The sequence below is a fragment of the Mastomys coucha genome, unplaced genomic scaffold, assembly GCF_008632895.1.
Source record: "Mastomys coucha isolate ucsf_1 unplaced genomic scaffold, UCSF_Mcou_1 pScaffold14, whole genome shotgun sequence".
Classification (NCBI taxonomy): Eukaryota; Metazoa; Chordata; class Mammalia; order Rodentia; family Muridae; genus Mastomys; species Mastomys coucha.
Genome location: NW_022196896.1, coordinates 29,117,652 through 29,133,958, shown reverse-complemented (window position 1 = coordinate 29,133,958; position 16,307 = coordinate 29,117,652).

Genomic DNA, 16,307 nt, shown 5'->3' with positions numbered 1-16,307 from the left:
TGTGTGTGTGTGTGTGTGTGTGTGTGTGTGTGTGTGTGTGTGTGTAAAACAATATCCACACAGCTCATTTTACATAGAGATGTCAAGTTGGTGCCTGCATGGAGCCTTCAACCCTTCATTCTATTCTCTTTGGTGTAAGTAGGCACTCTGCAGGAAACAGAAGAAATATGGAAACCAACCCAGCCACAAAACTCTCAAACTACATTCTATCCTGCCCACAAGATGTTCTAGGACAATGCAGGTTCTGAACTTGTCAGGATGGCCAATACCCTACATTGCATGGATGGCCAGGAACCAAAGACTGGATAATCAAGAAGACCTAGGGTAGAACTAAACATGACTGGGATAAAAATCAATGAAATAATTTCTACTGATATTCTGCTGTATTCCTAGATTGGTGCCTTGTTCAGTCATTATCTGAGAGGCTTCCTCAGGTAGCAGACAAGATTGGGTGCAGAGAAGCAAGCATGACATGCAGAGGAAGAGAGTCTAAATTGGAAGTCTTCATTTGGTCCCTTCCCTTGCACATTAGAGAACTCTGTGGAAGAGGGAGGAAACATTGTAGTAGCCAAATGGGATGGAGAATACTAGGGGAATATGGTCCAATAAATCAACTAAGCAGGGTCCATGTGGGCTCAGAGACTGAAGTGGCAGATGCAGAGCTTGCATTGGTCTGCACCAGATCCTCTGCCTATGTGTTATAGCTGTTAGCTTGGTGGTGTTATGGAAATCTTAACAGTAGGAGCAGAAGCATCTCTCTCTTTTGCCTGATCTCATGATGCTTTACCTTCTATTTTATTGCTTTGTTCAGCCTCGGTTTAAGGACTTTGCTTTTCTTATTGTATTGTTTGGCTGTTATCTCTTGGAGGCCTCCTTTTTCTGAAGAGGAAACAGAGGGAGAGTTGCCTGGGGAAGAGGGGAGGTAGTGGGAAATTGAGAAAATTGGAGGTAGGGGAAACTGTGGCTGGAGTGTAGTGTATGAGAAAAAAAATCTATGTTCAATAAAATAAAAGCATAACTGTTTTCTTGGCTTTTCAAGTCTAAAGGGCTCCTGATTTCCTTGGTCTATAGTCTCTTCTATCTGCAAATTCAATTTGGCAGTGATTGGGAGTATAGATCACATTCGGTCACCCTCTGACCTTTTATCTTCTATATTCATATTTAAAGAAACTTTGGGTTTCATTTAGACTCACTTGGTGATCTAGGGTACTCCTAACATTAATTGCTTGAGAACCCTAATTTTGATCTGTATCCTAATCTGTCCTTGTCATATAATGAAACAACTGGAGTTTGGAGGAAATTCAAATGTAGAAGTCTGGAGAGAGAGTTGATTATTCTGTCAATTACTATCTTGGTCAGTATTTCTATACCTGCACAAACATCATGACCAAGATGCAAGTTGGGGAGGAAAGGGTTTATTCAGCTTACTTCCACATTGCTGTTCATCATCAAAGGAAGTCAGGACTGGAACTCAAGCAGGTCAGGAAGCAGGAGCTGATGCAGATGCCATGCCATGGAGAGATGTTTCTTACTGGCTTGCTTCCCTTGGCTTGCTCAGCTTGCTTTCTTATAGAACCCAAGACTTCCAGCTCATGGATGGTATTACCTACAAGGGGCCCTCCCACCTTGAACACTAATTTAAAAGATGCCTTACAGTTTGATCTCATGGAGGCATTTTCTCAACTGAAGCTCCTTTATCTGTGATAAAGTTGTGTGTCAAGTTCACACAAACCCAGCCAGTACAATTGACCCCTTGTCAACTTGACACATAAACACATTATTAATCCTCAACTCTTTCTTTCTAATTCATCCCCAAGATCTAACTAAAGTCCCACAGTCTTTGCAAATTCTTAAAATTTAAATCCCTTTAAAATATCCAATCTCTTTCAAAATTCAAAGTCTTTTTACAATTAAAAGTCTCTTAACTGTGGGTTCCACTAAAATACTTTCTTCCTTCCAGAGGGAAAAATATGAGGGCACAGTCACAATCAAAAACAAAATCGAACTCCAACAGTCCAGTGTCTGGGATCCTCTCAAGATCTTCTGCATTGCTCCAATGGCTTGGTTCAGTTCTCCAGCTCTACCCTTTGTAGCACATACCTTGTCTTCTAAGCTCCAGATGCCTGTATTTCACTGCTGTTGCTGTTCTTGATGGTCATTCATGGTATTGGCATCTCCAAAAACACTGTCTTCTGCTGTAACTATGCTTCACCAATAGCCTCTCATAAGCTCTCTTCATGGTGCCAAGTCTCAACTCCTTTGCATTACCCCTTCAGTCCTAGGCCATCAACTGAAACTGAGGCTGCACCTTCACCAATGGCCTTCCATGGCCTGTCACGATGCTGAGCCTCGGCTGCTCTTCATGCCCCCTTCATGCCTTCAAAACCAGTACACAACCTAGGTGATTCTTAAACATTACCAAGTCCTGTTGTAGCACAAGATATAACCTTGGCTATTTCTGGAACACACCCTCTTTGTGCTCTTAGAAAACACTTCCCAGAAGATGTCACCTCAGTGATACTGGTCTCTTCTTAATCACTGATAATTTCTTAGCTCCAGCTAACCAGCATCAATAGTCCTAGTAATGCAAATGTTTCACTTTAGTAGTTCTGGTATCTTGTTAATTACAGCTGATTCTTCAGCACTAGCTAACCAAAACTACAGAATCTTCACAATCAAAACAACATGGCCCCCCCAATAAGATGCTGCAGGCCAACCCATTTGGGATCCCTTAACCCCAGGATAATCATGGTTCCGGTACTCAGGTAGGCAAGAAGTCAGTCAATGAGAAACAGACATGAACACAAGAGAGTGCTGAATCTGAGTGTAATTTCTCAAAGTAAACACAGACTTTTATAGTCATTACAGAAGACAAAAGGAAGTTAGATAAAACACCAGTCAAGGTAATTAGCACCTGGCAGTGGCCACAACAAAGTTAGCCCCATCTGAAGTCAGCTTGATCTTAGCAGCCAGGTGTGAATGGTTCCTATTCTAGTCTATTGTATAACCCACCACCAGCCAGCCCTAGGTAAATACCCAACTATGCTAACCTTCTGGGCTGTCATAAATATACACCAGGGGGTCCCATTCTTGCTAACCTTACCATGAATAATACATTACTCTAGCTTCTGGAAGTGACTCAGCTGTAATTCTAAATTTACTTTGTTGCCAGTAAACTTCAGTACCTGATTTCTTTCACTATCTCTCTAACAGCAAACGCTGGAGGCAATTTATCTGAATAAGTAACATTCTTTATGAAATTCCAAGCCGAGGGTAGGTTCAGCATTGACTAGGATTTTGGAACACTGAAGGGGGCCAGGAAACAATGTCCAATCTAACTTGACTATTAGTCTAATCATTCTTTGGGGGCACCTCTATACCTATAATAAAACAATGCTGAAAGAAAACATACAACTACCCCCGACCCCCACCCGCCCACCTCTGTCAACTATCTGGGGGACAAATTTGGACCACATCTGTGTTAGGAGACAAGAAGAAGTTCCAGGAGACCAGTTTCCTTGAAATTTTTTGCCTCAGGGACTGTGGCCAAGCTTTTGGACTTGCCACGAAGATTCCACTGGAGTGGGTGTGGCAATAAGAGTCTTTAATCTTCCCTCTGAAATTTCACAAGCCAGGCTTCCATCTTCTGCACTGTTCTCAACATGATCTTCCAAGCTCCTACAAAACATCCCACAGAGTTCTTAACAACCATTGGCTCTTCTAGCTCAAAGTTCCAAAGTCCTTCCACAGTCCACCCCAAAACAGGATCAGGTTGTCACAAGAAAACCCCACTATGCTGGTACCAATAGGAACATCCCTCCATGACCTCTGCATCAGCTCCTGCTTCCTGACCTGCTTGAGTTTCAGTCCTGACTTCTTTGGATGATGAACAGCAATAGGGAAGTATAAGATGAATAAGCCCTTTCCTCCCCAACTTGCATCTTGGTCATGATGTATGTACAGGAATAGAAACCCTGACTAAGACAATTACCAATGATGACAGCAGAAAAACAGATACTGCCACATAAGTGATGATCCAGTTTCCTGACAGCCTACAGTATGAATTGGCATAATATACAGAGTATGCAATTTTTTGCATGTTATACTAGTATTTTGATAAATCAAATGACCATGTAAATATGTGAAAGAGGATGAGAGCTACATCAGCTGTTTTCTAGCATGGAGACCATGGGGAAGCCATGTCAACTCTGTGATGACCCAGAAACTGAGGAGAGAAGAGGGGAAATTGGTGAAGGGAAACTATATTTGAAAGGCCATAGTGACATTTTAGCATCTTGTTTCAGTAGGCTACTGAGAAGAGTTGGTCAAATTTGTAAGTTAGTTACTAATTATCATAAAACTTTAATGCTAAGCCGGGCAGTGGTGGCGCACGCCTTTAGTCCCAGCACTTGGGAGGCAGAGGCAGGCATATTTCTGAGTTTGAGGCCAGCATGGTCTACAGAGTGAGTTCCAGGACAGCCAGGGATATACAGAGAAATCTTATCTCGAAAAACCAAAAAAAAAAAAAAAAAAAAAAAAAAAAAAAAAAAAAAAAAAAAAAAAAAAAAAAGAAAAAAAAAAACAAAAAACAAAAAATCTTTAATGCTATTTACACCACAGTCAGCAAAAACAAAGTCCCATCTTTCAAAACAAAAGTGTCCTGCCTAGCTGCCACGTTCTCTCCACCTTTTCTCTCCTTTCCATTTTCTTGAATTGTTTCTGAAATGATAGAAAAAGTAATGCCTTTTGAAAAGGACATAGCAAGCAGCTGAAAGATTCAGGTGTAGATACACACACCCAACCAATGGACAGAAGCTAGGGATCCCTGTGGTTGAATCAGGGAAAAGCTGGCAGAGGCTGAGGAGGAGCACGACTCTATAGGAAAACCAGGAGTCTCAATTAACCTGGACCCTTGACATTTCTCAGTCACTGAGCCACCAGCCAGGCAGCATACATCAGCTGATATGAGGCTCCCAACACATATACAGCAGAGGACTGCCTGGTCTGGCCTCAGTGAGAAAAGAGGCACCTAACCCTGGAGAGACTTGAGGCCCCAGGAAGTGAGGAGGTCTAACAGGGTGGCAGTAGGGGTGGGGTGGTGGTAAGTGTGGGCTAGGGACATTCTCTTGGAGATGGTGGGGTGGAGAAGGAGGTATGGGATGAGGAACAGTCAGAGGGCAGACTGGGAGGAGGATGACTGGACTGTAAAAAAATGATTAAAGAATGATAAAAGGTACAAGTGGAAGGCAAAAGTTAACCCATCAAAATAAAGTGTGTAGCTACCAAATAAAATAAAATAAACATAAACATAAAGCAAAGGGAATAGAATGAAAATTGGAGAAAGCTTTCAGAATGTTTATTTTGTCTTTTGCCAATAGGAGTAAACTGAGAATTTAGTGATTTTCTTCAAGGTGACAGCTTACAGCCTGAGTTGACAATGCAGAAGCAAGCTTAAGATCAGAATTAGTTTAGGCTCAGAAACAACTTCCCAAGTAACAATCTGTAGCAGTTAGCATGGCAGCAGAGAAACTTTTCTCTCATGCTTTTTCTGGTGTCAGATGAAAAACAAAATATGTTCATATTCTATAAAGAAATTAGCATGTCTGACTTTGTTTTAAAAACTAGCTGAAGTAGCCCTTTAAGTAGCATTTTCAGTGCTGAATTTCTTTTTTCATTTTTGCAGAATTTGAGCTCTTCTTGATACATTGTTTTTTTTCAAAATAAAATGTAAATCTCAATTTCCACTCCCCCGTATATAAACAAATGAATAGAGACAGAAAGAATAATAGATAGGCTGTATTTGTTGTTTCTGTGGATGACATTGACTGGCTTAACTCATTCTTACGAGTAACATTGCTCTGACATCCATGGATCTGTGTTCTAGACCATTTTTAAACTGTGTTCCATGGATGCATAGTTAAGAGTAGACTTTCTGAATACGTATACTTTTCTATTTATGAGGTTGGGGGGGTGGATCCCTAGAGATATGGGAGGTAAGAAACTCTCAGCAATCAAAGGGAGGGACCTTAGATGAAATGCCCAACAGTAGGGAAAGGGAACTTATAGAGCCCACCTCCAGCATGAAGACAGGGCATTAAGTGAGGGATGGGGTTGCCATCCCACAGTCACATCTCTGACCCATAATTGTTCCTGTCTGAAAGAATTACAGGAATAGAAATGTAGAGGAGCCTGAGGAAAAGAAGGTCCAGCAACAGGCCCAAAATGGGATTCAGCTCAAGGAGAGGTCTCAAGACCTGACACTTACTGAGGCTATGGAGTGCTCACAAAAAGGGACCTGTCATGACTGCCCTCTGGAAGACACAACAGGCAGCTAAAAGAGTCAGATGCACATATTTGCACCCAACCAATGGACAGAAGAAGCTGACCCCTGTTGTTGAATTAGGAAAAGCTGAAAAAAATTGAGAAAAGGGTGATCATGAAGGAGGACCAACAGTCTCAATCTGGACCCTTGAAATTTCTCAAACACTGGACCACCAAACACATATAGTAGAGGACTGCCAGGTCTGTGTTCATTCAGAGATGATGAGCCTAACCCTCAAGAGACTGGAGACGCCTGGGAGTTTACAGGTCAGGTGGGGTGGGGGGTTGGGGCATCCACGTGGAGACGGGTATGGGGAGGAAGTGTGTGATGTGGAGCAGTTGGAGAGTGGATGAGTGGCAGGGAATGGAATATGGAGTATAAAAAATATATTAATTTGTAAAAGAAAAAGAAAGAGAAATAATTTCTTTGCTCAAATTTTATTTATAAGATTTTTTTGTGATATATATGCATATATATATATACATATATGTGAATGTATTAATTTGAGTAATCTAAACTCTTATGACTTATATTAGAGTTACTTTGAATTGAAGATTATATTTAGGACCAGAAAATCTTTTTACATTGATCACTAACATGAAATAGTTGGTCACTGGATTGGATAATTTTTTTTTCTTCTTAAAATACTTCTGTGATGGTGATGAGTAGTAGGAGAAGAAAGATTGTGATGTGGTAGCAGTAGTGTGTGTGTGTGTGTGTGTGTGTGTGTGTGTGTGTGTGTGTGTGTGTGTGTAAGTGTTGTGTATATGAGTGTAGTATATACAGAGGACAGAAGAGGATTTTGGATTACCTGGAGTTGGAGTTACATGCTGTGAGACACTTGGTATGGGTGCTAGAAACTGAACATGAGTCATCTGCAAAAGCAGGAAATTATCTTAACTGCTGATCTATCTCACCTTTCCCTAGTTCTCTTTAATGTTCTTTAATAACATTTTGCTCCAAAGAGTTTTTCTGTATCTTTAATTTTATTTTTCAATTTTGTGTAGATCTAACAGGAATTTAAATAGTTTTCATTTCTGTAACTCCCTACAATACAAAACACATATATAAAGTACATATAAAACACATATAGAGGCTTAATATATACATTTAGTGAAAAACAAAGTGGGAAACCAAAGCTTCCAAAACACTTTTCATGCCTCTGTGATAGTTTGGTGACAGAGACTCCTGCATCTAAACATTTTGTCCCCGGTTGGTGACATCATTTGAAGAGGTTGTAGAACTTTTAGGATATGGAGATTTGCTGGAGGGAGTGAATTATTGAGGCAGGCATCGAGAGTAAATAGAGTTGCCCAGCTTCTAGCTTACTCTGCTTCCTGAGAGAGGTTGATATGTTATCTCTGAACCTCCTCTTCCTGCTGCCAGACCTTCCTCATTACTTCAGATATCTAGCCCTCTGAAACCATAAGCCAATATAATATCTTTCTTAAATGACTTTTGGCCATGCTATTGCAGTACAGTATCATAAAAATTGTGTGTGTGTGTGTGTGTGTGTGTGTGTGTGTGTGTGTGCTCCATTGGTTTTTATTTAGCTATATATAATACATTATTTATTTAGGATATACATATATCCTAAATAAATATATATATATATATACATATATACATATATCCTAAATAAATATAAATATACATATATACATATATCCTAAATATATATAAATATATATATACATATATACATATATCCTAAATAAATATATATATATATACATATATATATGTATATATAACATTTCATATATCTCTATATATGTGTATATATGTTATATACACATATATACACATGTATATATATATGTATATATTTATTTAGGATATATATATATATATATAGTTAGCATAACTCCATGTATGCCCTACTGTTGGGCATTTCATCTAAGTTCTTTCCCTTTGATTGCTGAGAGTTTCTTACCTCCCATGTCTCTGGAGGATCCCCCCCAACCTCATAAATAGACAAGTATACGTATTCAGAAAGTCTACTCTTAACTATGCATCCATGGAACACAGTTTAAAAATGGTCTAGAACACAGCTCCATGAATGTCAGAGCAATGTTACTCATAAGAATGAGTTAAGCCAGTCAATGTCATCCACTCCATATAACTCCATATATGGAGTGTAAAAAATAAATTAATTTATAAAAGAAAAAGAAAGAGAAATAATTTCTTTGCTCAAATTTTATTTATAAGATTTTTTGTGATATATGTGCATATATATATACATGTATGTGAATGTATTAATTTGAGTAATCTAAACTCTTATGACTTATATTAGAGTTACTTTGAATTGAAGATTACATTTAGGACCAGAAAATCTTTTTACATTGATCACTAATATGAAATAGTTGGTCACTGAATTGGATAATTTTTTTCTTTTCTTAAAATACTTTTAAGTATTGAGTGCAAGAACTGTCTCCCTGTGCACACACACACTGTGAGTGCAAGAACTGTCTCCCTGTGCACTTTGGAAATAAGTCCAAATATTCCATTGCTCAATGAGATAAGATGACAACTCACTAAATATTTCAAACAATGAATATAATATTGATTGTTCCCAACATAAATAAACTCAGGATTAGATGTTGAATACATAGATTCAATCATGACACTGTTTATATGTTTTGAAATAACTTCAGTTTCTTAGAATATATGTGATTGCTGTGTGACCATTAAAATAAAGACATCTGCTAAAATAAAATACCCCCCATGCAGAGGATATCAAGATGATGATGCTTCATTTCTGTAATTTTTAGTTGTTTTACCATGTATAAAGGCACAATACAATGCAGATTTGTCTGTTTTTGAATTGTTTATTTAAGTAATATGAGGCTTGTTGTACTCAGTTTTCATCAAAATCATATTTCTGAGATTTGTCCACGATGCCTCACAGCTTATGATTGATTTTATATTACTCACGTGATGGTTATTTATATCTCAACCCAGTGTGGTCACTGTAACTAATTAATCAATCAAATATTAATGCAGGTGTTACCATGAAGGTGTGTCCTAGTTGAACCTAATACCTACATTTAGATGACCATGTATAGGTAATTACCTTGACAAGGGGATATGTGCATTCTACTTATGGAAGTAGAGAACTAGACCATACTATGTATTACTTGCAGAACCTTAGCTTATTCATATTGCCCATTCTTATGAACAACTTTGTCCTGTCTCCTTTTATGTCAATGTGACAGTCATCTGAGAGGAGAAAAACTCAGTTAAGAAAATCCCTCCATAAGATAATGCTGTATGCAAGCCCATGCAACATTTTCTTAGTTAGTGATTGATGTCGGAAGGCCCAGGCAATTGTGGGTGGTGCCATGTCTGTGCTGGGTGCCCTGAGTTCTATTAGAAAGTGGACTGAGCAAGCCATGAGAGCAAGCAGGTAAGCAGCACCCCTCTAGAGGCCCCACGTCAACCTCTGCCCAGGTTCCTTCCTTGTTTGACTTTCTGTCCCAACATCCTCCAAAGATGAATAGTGATGAGGAAACAAGCCTAATAAATTCTTCCCTCCTCAATTTGATTTGATCATGACTTTTCATAACAGAAATAATATCCATAACTAAGACAACCTCCATAGGTTTTAACACATTTGTAGTCCAGAACACATGTTAATATCTCAATAGGCTCTGTATCTAAGAGTAAATGTTTATTTGTTAATTTAGTAAGGAAAACAGTTTTCTTAAAGTACATTATCATTTTAAAATATGCATATTGTCAAAATTGACAAAAAATTCTAGTCAGTATTTAGTATTGCCTTTTTTTGTGCTTTGACTAGATATGTTTCAATATCACAACAATTAAGATCACATTAGAGTGCATTTTAATTTTCCCTTGGCCACATTTTCACATCCTCATTGGCCATTTGAATATCCACGTTCATGAATGGTTATTTTTATTTTGTATTAGATCACCTATTTTATTTGAAAAGACTTCATGGTTTGATTTGGATGCCTTATCTCAAATGTCTTCTTACCTTATCTAGTTTTTTAGACTGCTTTACTATATGATTAAAAGATAATTTTATCATATACATGTAAATCATTGTTTTCCTTATCATCTCTCTATGTTTGTAGAAGAGATAGTTTTCTACTTTAAGACCTCAGAAATGTAATTTCATGACTTCACTACAGGACATTATTTTTCTTTCTATTATTATATTTAATTGATTCTTCTTTGAGTATTTTATGTGTTGTGAAATATGGCACTAATTTTATGATTTTCCAAATGATGATGAGCTGTCCAAAACAATTGTACACCCCTCCTTATCAAGCTTCTGAAAATGCATCCTCATGTTCTTGATTCTCTGTTTTCCAATGCCCTATTTTCTATCCCTGTTTGTTTTCTATAATAACTAAATGACCAGAGGTTTACGGTTTACATTAAGTTTTAGAAGACTGATTCCTTCTAACAATTTTCTTTCAAGAGTATTGTGGTTGATAAATTTTGTGCTGATTTAAAATTTCACTGTACCAATTTCTTCAATGAAAATAAAAATGATACTTCTCAAACTTGCAAATATATTGGGGATATCTGATGTTAAAACATTTTATTCACTTAATGTGAATATGACAGAACTCCGTTGATTTATATCTGTGTTTTAATGAAGATATCCATTTCCTCAACATCGTTCACATTTTTGGTAAAATTATCCTTTGCTCTTTATATCCTTGCTATTACAAGAGACATTGTTTCAGTTTTATATTTTATAGCTATAGTGGTGGTTATAATTGAATTTTGTTTAAGCATTCTATGAGCCATAATACTACACACATGATTGTGATCTTCAGCTCCATGAATAATCATCTCAGATGGTATTGCAATACAATCTTATAAATATAATAAATAGCTCTACTAATTCTGCCAAAGTCATCCAAGTTCAAGTAAATATAAAAACATCATGTTTAATAAGTTCTTTAAAGTCATTTTCCCATTTTAAATGCCTTTATTGAGTGTATATGTGTATGTGTATCTGTGTGTGCACATGCATGTGTGTTTGAGTGTGTGTGTGAGTGTGTGTGTGTGTGTGTATATTTAGGATGTACTTTTATGTATTTAAATCTGCAGGAATACATACATGGATTCTGGAAAAGAAAGTTTGGTTTTCTCTCCTCTTCATTGTTTGAAAACATGTTCTCTCTCTTTTTTTATCACATTTATTTATTTACTTTACACGTGGTATCCCCTTTGCTGGTTTCCTCTCTGCAAACCCCCTTTTCCAATTCCCCTCCTGCTGCTTCTAAAAGGGTCTTCCCTACCCACCTTCCCACTTCTTCCTCACCTCCCTAGCATTCCCCTACACTGGGGCATAGAACCTCCACAGGACCAAGAGCCTCTCCTTCCATTGATACCAGATAAGGCCATCCTCTGCTACATGTGCAGCTAGAGCCATGGGTCCTACCATGCGTACTCCTTGGTGGTGGTTTAGTCCCTGGGTGCTCTGGGGGGTACTGCTTAGTTCATATTGTTGTTTTTCCTATGGGGTTGTAAAGTCTTTCAGGTCCTTCAGTCCTTCCCCAATTCCTCCACTGGGGTGACTGTGCTCAGTCCTATGATTGGCTGTATGCATCTACATCTGTTTTTGTCAGGGTCTGGCAGAGCCTCTCAGGAGACAGCTGTATCTGGCTCCTGTCAGCAAGCACTTCTTGGCATCAGTAATAGTGTCTGGATTTGATGTCGGCATATGGATCCTCAGTGGAGCAGTCTCTGGTTGAACTTTCCTTCAGTCTCTGCTCCACTCCATCTCAGTATTTCCTTTAATCATTGGTGGTAGAGGATGGGAGGTACTTGGAAGGAAGAGAGTAGTGGAAGGGGAAAAGTGGGAAGCAGGGTCAGATATGGGAGGAGATGGGAGTGATATACAGGTCAGGAAATTGAACAGAGGTGTGTAGCAATGGAGGATGAAGAACTGAGGGTAGCAATCAGAAAGTCCCAGATACCAGGAAAGCAAGAGGCTCCCAGGACCCAACAGGGACATTAGCTGGAATACCCTACAAAGGGGAGAGAGAACCTGTAGAGCCCATATCCAGAGGACAGGCAAGGCACCTGGTTGAGGAAAAGGGCCACCCAGTCTTCTCCAAAAATTTAACACATTCTCTTATTAAACTTAGAGCTAACCAGGAAACTAACAAGTCTCAGAAATACTTGTGTCCCCGCCCCCTAGCACTGCTGTACAAGCTATATGAGAGATGTTAACTTAGGCCTTCATTTCTGCACAGTGAGAGCTCTTACTGAGGAGGCCATTTTCTCAGCTCTGAAATACTTTCAATTCATATGCTCTCTATTTACAACTTAGATGTTTTATAGCATATTAAGTGTGATCATTATCATTTTCCTGGATGGAAGAATCAATTCACTCTAACCCTTTCTGCTTCACTCTGTTGATATGATAACTTTTTATTTTGTGAAAATACCTATGTATAGGAATTCCACAAAACTGTGATGGAAGAAATTAAAATAGTTCTATAGATGTCATAGCTTTTTACCAGTCCCACATGATCATGTTTATTTGTTTGCATCCTTGTGCATTGGAACAGTGGACTAGGATAAAAAATAGTTATTCTGAAATGCATGTAATCAGCAGAGGAATTAAAATAATCTGCCTTTTTATTCTGTACTATTTCTAACATTTATTATTAGCTTTGGCAGGATAAAGACTGGGTACAGCTTTAGATATAATTACATTGCAATGTTATTCATGACATCTAACTTCTTAATTCCCTAGAAATCTAGAATGTGATCTTTCTTGGTTCAGGGTTGTTTCAATGTATAATTTTTATGAACAGTCTACACAGTAGCTTGTGAAAAATCCCACTGTACAGCTATATATTGTGCATGTTAGGGTGGGGGCAGGCAGTTCAATTTTAATTTATCTAAATTCTCTATATTAGAAGAACCTTTGAACTAGGATTAATTTTAGATGTCATTATTAAATATTGTTCAGAAATTAATCACAAAAACATAAAAACACAAACACATAACATTATTTTATATGTAGCAATCATATATGTAATGCATATATATACTATAGATACTAATAGCTATATACACATCATGATACACACATATAATGCATACTATATGTAACATAAAATATATCAATGATAAAAGCTTTGCATGTAGAATATTCATTCTAGAGACACCTTGAATATCAAAATCAGAAGATAATAAAGTTCATATCTTTTGTATAAAATGGCATAGAATTTGGAGCAACCTACACATACCCTCTCATGAACCCCAAGTTACATTTAGATTACTCTCAATACCTAGAGTAGTGCAAAAGCTATGTAAATAGTGGTTATGGCCTGGCCAGAATCTACACAAGGTTGATGGTACTATGATTACCTCATTAGTTGAGCAGATAGAACACCTTTATTTTGATGTTTTATATTCATGGTTTCAGTCTTGTTTCATTTGCATAAAGAAAAACATTTTTGAGATGGTTCTCACTCTGCATGATTTATATTTCTTTAGAGTTCAACAAAAGCCCAGGATAGCTTCAGACTCACGTGATTGTGATTTTTCTGTCTCAGCCTCATGATTGCTGGGACAATGGGCATGAGCCACCATATCTAGCAAACCACTTTTGGTTTTCTGGTGGTGTGTCATTGTGACTGACAGAAGAAATTTAAATGAGGAAGTACTTTTTTAGCCACAGCTTCCGAGGACTTCAGCACATCTTGTCAGCAAAAGCATGACAGAAAAGCTCAGTTCATGAGAGTAAATGCTAGTGGCTGAAGTCTCTCACCTTTCAGACCATGAAGAAAGATGTGGGAGGAAGGTATATGCTTATCTATAGCTTGTTACTTCCTTTTTTCCTGTTTTCTCTTTAATCTTCCCAGACCCCAAAGCTATAGATAGGATGGTGTCACTTAGCTCAGGAAAGGTCTCTTCCAGCCAGTTATTCCTCTTTGTAGATGACCTCATATGCTTACTCAAAGATAGACTTCAAGCTCCTACATGATGCTGACAATAAATACTAACATGCATAAATCTTATTTTACTATTTCTCCATTTTGCTCTGTGCTACTGCTTTCTCATATTTTTTATCTACATTTATAAAGCTCATAAAACACTATTACTATTTTTCTTTTAAAAAGTATTTCAATTCTTGAGAATTTCAGACAATATAATTTGATCACATTCATGCTCAAATTCCAAGATCTATTACCCACCCATGTTCAAATTTGGCCCTCTTTTTATTTTTAAGATTTATTTATTTATATCTTATGCATTTGAGGACATGTGCCTTGTGCCACCTGTGTACCTGGTCCCTGTAGAGGCCAGAAGAGGACTTCCAGTCCCTTGAAAGTATAAGTATAAATGGTTTGATTTGCCATGTGAGTCCTGGGAATTAAACTAGGGTCATCCATTAAGAGTAACAAGTGCTCTTAACCTCCAAGCAATTTCTCTAGCCCTTCTTTATTTTATTTTAATAATCTGCCTACTACAATTTGTAATGACAACATTCTCATGGCTATAAGGCCATCTATTGGAAAGCTAACTCTATTCCCCTCAAAAGACATCAAGTGCCTCTACTCATTGGTTAGAATCTGCCTATATCAGACTAGAATGTTTGCTGTCTTGATTTGTACAGCATCCATGAGTTCATGAATGCAGTGGCCCTTGTCATGTCCATCCTCTGAGAATTTCTTACACTCTTTCTACTCCTCTTCCACAATAGTCCCTGAGGCCTGGAAATATTATAGTGTTCCATTTGCTGCTGAGGACTCTTCTGATACTTATTCCCTGAATTTGACTACTTGTGAGTTTCTTCATTAACTACCTTCTGCTGCACAAAGAAGCATCACTGATGTGGTCTTCCCAGTATTAACTGTTGTTAGAAACACCTGAATTTAGAGGGCTCCTTGATACTGGGTACATTTAATAAAATAATAGCATTATGTTCACCCCAAGGGCCTATAAGCACCCCAGTTAAGGGATCTTATCAAAATTTCTATCTCCAGCTATATGTTTCCTGTTTTGAATCAATTTTTAAGTCTCCACAGAAAGCAAGCAGTTGCCCCCATAACATTCATATTAATTTGGATAAGAGCACATATCTAGTTATTGGTGGTCATTTATCACAGCTCACAGGATTTGGTAAGATAGTTTATACTGTTGATGACATTTTCTATGAACACTCTGTACAGAAACTTATGATACCAGGAAATAGGTATTATTTATTATTTTAGACAATCAATATTGTTCTGAATTTATGTGTACTTTCATAGTTTGTTAGATCTTCATGAACTTTTACCTTCAGTCCTGGATAGGTTTACAGTCTGGCAAATATCTCATAGAAGAGGTGTGTCTGTATACATTCTTTAGCTTTAGCCATGAAAAAAAGTTAACTTGCTTAATGTTATATTTTAATAATGTTAACCCACTGTATGTGCATTTGTGGGCATCCATGCATATGTGTCTCTTAATAAGAGGTACAGATATTCTACATTGTTTACTTTTAATGAGGGACTATAGGCCTAGATATAGTACTCTAATCATACAAAATAAACACCCTGGTCTCTGAACCTATCTCAACAAACAGTCCTTCTACAAGGACTTCACTATACTTTATATCATTAAAAAATAGTTAGATTAAAAAAAAGAATACAAATATATAGATCTGGAGGAAGTAAAATATATCAGACACATGAACTTTAGAATAGACAAAAGGATTGTCAAAAATCATAAGAGGCAACAGGTAAAAGCAAGCGGGGAGATGACCTCCTCAGCCTCTGACTAAGCACAGGCTAATCAAGTGAATCCTTCCTCTAATAGTGAATGCTAAGGTGACATGTGTGGTGGTTAAATGAGAATGGCTTTCATTGGCTCCTACATTTGAATGTTTAGTCATCAAGCAATGGCACTATTTGGAAGGGTTGGGAGTAAGTGTGTTACTGGAGGTGGGATTTGAGTTTTCAAAAAGCCCATTCAAAGCCCAGAGTCTTGCTCTCTCTCT